Source organism: Colobus angolensis, unplaced genomic scaffold, assembly GCF_000951035.1.
Source record: "Colobus angolensis palliatus isolate OR3802 unplaced genomic scaffold, Cang.pa_1.0 Scaffold104, whole genome shotgun sequence".
NCBI lineage: Eukaryota > Metazoa > Chordata > Mammalia > Primates > Cercopithecidae > Colobus > Colobus angolensis.
Genome location: NW_012111364.1, coordinates 6,996,355 through 7,000,857, shown reverse-complemented (window position 1 = coordinate 7,000,857; position 4,503 = coordinate 6,996,355).

Sequence of the window (4,503 nt, the reverse complement as noted above, 5' to 3'; positions counted from 1 at the left end):
ATTTACAGCAACTTCATTTTGAATAGCCAACAGCTAGAAACAAAACTAATTTTCATCAAGAGGCAAAGGTATTTTAAAGTTATGGGTATATTCATAAAATGGTATACCACCCAGTAATAGAAAGAAATAAAGTATTGATACATGCAATAGCACTTAAGAATCTGAAAATAATTATGCTGAATAAAATGGCAGAAACAGAAAAGAACACATTGTTTATGATTCCACTCAAATAAAACTACAAAATGACATTTAATCTACAGTGATGCAAAAAAAAGACCAATATTTTTCTGCAATGTAATGATAAGGGCAGTGACAAAGGGAGAGATTTTACTGGGGCACCAAGAAACTCTGAGAAAGATAAATATGTTCTTTATCTTGATTATTGTAATGTTTCCTAGATGTATACATAACAATTTATCAAATGTTACTTTTTAACAATATGTGGTTTATCATATATCAACTATACCCCAATAAAGTTGTTAAAAAATTATATTGGAAACTATTATAATAATTGGCGTTTTCTTTTAATTGCATTCTGAGAGTTTATTTTCTTAATGTACTAGGATTCTGTGTAAAACACCAGAAAGAGCAGGAGAGCTAGAACTGGACAATGTAAATTTAACTTGTGGTGGTAATTACATTTTAACTTGAGAACTGGAAAACAACAGAAGGCAAATAGTCCATATGCACATATGAAAATTGTTTATGAATACCATGGTGGAGATTTAGTAGAGTACTATGACTCTCCTAAGAATTTTGTATTTCTGCCAAAGGCTTTTATGAAAACTCTAGAGAAGGTTTAGGTAAAGTAAACCTAGTGAGGGCAATAAATAAAATGGTGTCTCGTTATTCTTTTCAGTTGTGTGATTCTTACTGTCCACTTTCATTGAGCCATGGGCAACTGCTGCACACTGAACAGAGAAGGTTATGTTAATCTGCTAAAGACACAAAGAAATAAAAAAAAAAAAAACAACAACATATACTTCTTTTCTTTTTCTGACCAAATCCTTTGTTTAAAAAAAAAAAAAAGAGTTGTGTATTTTCTCATCCACTTATTTTCTGGGCAGTCTCCATCTCTAATCTGTAATTTAAGGCTAAAGGATCTATTAAGTCTCAGAATTTGAACCAAGTAATTTTTGTTTCTCATTTCTACTTGAGTGCATTAAAAACTATGACATTAAAAAATCCACTAGCAATAGTGAACAAAGATGTTATTGTAAATCTTTTATGGTTGGTATTTGTAGCTATTGTGCAGCCAATTGTTTATTGTTGCCAAAAATATTTCAATAATGTGCAAAGCACTGGAGAAAAAAAACATGACAAAAAATTAAAAGCCTAAGACTAGAAGGCTAAAGGGTACTCAAGAAGTCATCAAAGATATAATCACCAGTATTTATTTTTACCAAAGATTAAACAAAGAGTCCTAAACGACACTACAATTTATAAAGAACATAAATTGCATACCTGAAGACTATTTCCAGGTTCTGAAAATTATTAGCTTCTGAAATATATTTCTGAGGCAAAGATAGGTGGCATAGAATCTTATTTGTCTGAGCTATTTTCTTTGTTTTTTTTTTTTTTTTTTTTTTGGACGGAGTCTCGCTCTGTGGCCCCACCTCCCGGGTTTACGCCATTCTCCTGCCTCAGCCTCCCGAGTAGCTGGGACTACAGGCGCCCGCCGCCTCGCCCGGCTAGTTTTTTTGTATTTTTTAGTAGAGATGGGGTTTCACCGTGTTAGCCAGGATGGTCTCGATCTCCTGACCTCGTGATCCGCCCGTCTCGGCCTCCCAAAGTGCTGGGATTACAGGCTTGAGCCACCGCGCCCAGCCTTGTCTGAGCTATTTTCAATGTAGCATGCTCAGAAGTCTTGTGGAGAGAATTTTTTTACCATTGTTTGTGTGAAAGTCAGTCAAAATATGACCAAAAACATGCATACTAATGGCTCATTTATGTGACATTTTATGCTTTTATCTCAGAAAAGGATTTTATAGATAAGGTTAAGAACAGGAGTTCCAGTGTATAACAAAATAAAAGCAAAATATGACAAAAGAAACAGTTAACATTACATTGCACAAGGAAAAGTTGAGGTTTTTTTTCTAAGAACTGGAACAAGACAAGAGTGCAACAGTTAACATTACACTGCACAAGGAAAAGTTGAGTTTTTTTTCTAAGAACTGGAACAAGACAAGAGTGCTCACTCTCACCACTTTTATTCGACATAGAACTGAAAGTCCTAGCCATAGCAATTAAGCAAAAGAAAGAAATAAAGGGCATCCAAATTGAAAAGAAGAAAGTCAAATTATCTTTTTGCCAACATGACTTTAAATACAGAAAAACATAGATTTCACCAACAAAACATTTAGAATGGATAGATGAATTCAGTAATGTTACAGGATACAAAATCAGCATACAAAAATTAGTAGCATTTTTGTATACCAATAATGAACCAGGTGAAAAAGAATTCAAGAAAGCAATTTCATGTATGATGGCTACCCAATAAATAAAATACCTAGGAATAAATTTAACAAAGGAGATGAAAAATGTCCATCAAGGAAACTATAAAACAATGATGAAAGAAATTGAAGAGGATATCCACAAAAATAAAAAGACATCTCATGTCATAAATTGGAAGGGGAAATATTGTTAAAATTACCATGCTACTCAAAGTGATCTACAGATTCAACTCAACCCCTATCAAAATACCAATGGTATTCTTTAAGAAACAGAAAAAATACAATCCTAAAATTTGGACAAACCACAAAAGACCCCAAATAATCAAAGTAATTCTGAGGAAGAAAAACAAAGCTGAAGACATCACATTATCCATCTTCAAAATATTCTACAAAGCTGTTGTAACCAAAACAGCATAATACTTATAAAAATAGACACATAGGTCAATGAAACAAAACCCCCAAATTAATCTATTTATTTATAGCCAAATGATTTTTGACAAAGGTGCTAAGAACATTTATTGATCTAAATAAATAGTGCTGGAAAAACTGTATATCCATATGTAGAAGAATGAAACTAGACTCCTACCTCTCACCATATACAAAAATCAACCCAAAATGGATAAAAGACTTAAAGACTCAAAACTATGAAATTGCTAAAAGAAAACATACAGAAAATACTTTGAGACACTGGTCTTGGCAAAGAATTTATGGCTAACATTTCAAAAGCCCAGGCAACATAAGTCAAAATAAACAAATGAGATTATATCAAAATAAAAAATATTTCTGCACATCAAAGGAGGTAATCAATAGTGAAGAGACAAACTGCTGACCAGAAGAAATATTTGTAAAGTGTTCATCAGACAAGGAATTAATATCCAGGATATAAAAGAAACTCAACAGCCAAAAACTAGTAGTCCAATTAAAAAAAGAGCAAATGATCTGAATACACAACTCTCAAAAGAGGACTTACAAATGTCTAAGTCTATGAAAAAAAATACTAATCACTAATGATAAGAGAAATGCAAGTCAAAGCCAAAATGTGATATCATCTCATCCCAATTAGAATGGCTACAAAAAAGGCAAAAATTAGCAAGTGCTGTAGAGGATGCAGATGAAAGAAGACACCTATTATACACTGTTGGTGGAAGTGTAAATTAATACAACCATTATTTTAAAAAAAAAAAAACCATAGGTAGTTTCTTCAAAAAGTTGAAAATGTAACTACCATATGACCAGGCAATCCCACTACTGGGTTTTTATCCAAAAGAAAGGAAATCAGTATGTCAAAGAGATATATGTGCTATGTTTATTGCAGCATATTCACAGTAGCCAAGATATGGAATCAATTTAAGTGCCCATCAACGGATGAATGAATAAAGAAAATGTGGTATATACATCCAATGGAATAGTATTCGGCTATAAAAAGAATGAAATCCTGTAATTCATGACAATATGGGTGAGCTTGGAGGACATGTTACATGAATAAGTCAGGCAAAGAAATATAAAATCTTCTCACTCATATATGGAAACTAAAAAGGATGATCTTGTAGAAGTAGAGAGTAGAATAGTGGTTACTAGTGGTTGAAAAAGGTATATATAGTTAACTAGTTGGCTATACCTATAGTTAACTTTAGTCTTTGTTTCCACTGTTTTCAGTGTTTGTTTGAACATATGTATCCTTTACAACATTTTCCTTTGGATCCTAGAAGAAAGATTTCTCTTCTATTTTTCCCATTATTCATCGTTTTCATTCAGTTTAACTGCTTGCAAGGTGATTTTTAATTTTGTTTTGCGGTTTTAAGATTTTAATTTTATTCCTAAATTTAAATATTTTGTTACATGCTTTTTAAGTTAAAAAGTTGATTATTGCAACAAACACAATAATGTTAAATAAACAATTATCTATCAGTTGTCTATTTTGTATTATGTATCTATCTATTTTGTATTTTTAGTACAGACAGGGTTTCACAATATTGGCCAGGCTGGTATCAAATTCCTGACGTTAGGTGATTCACCTGCCTTAGCCTCCCAAAGTGCTGGGATTACAGGC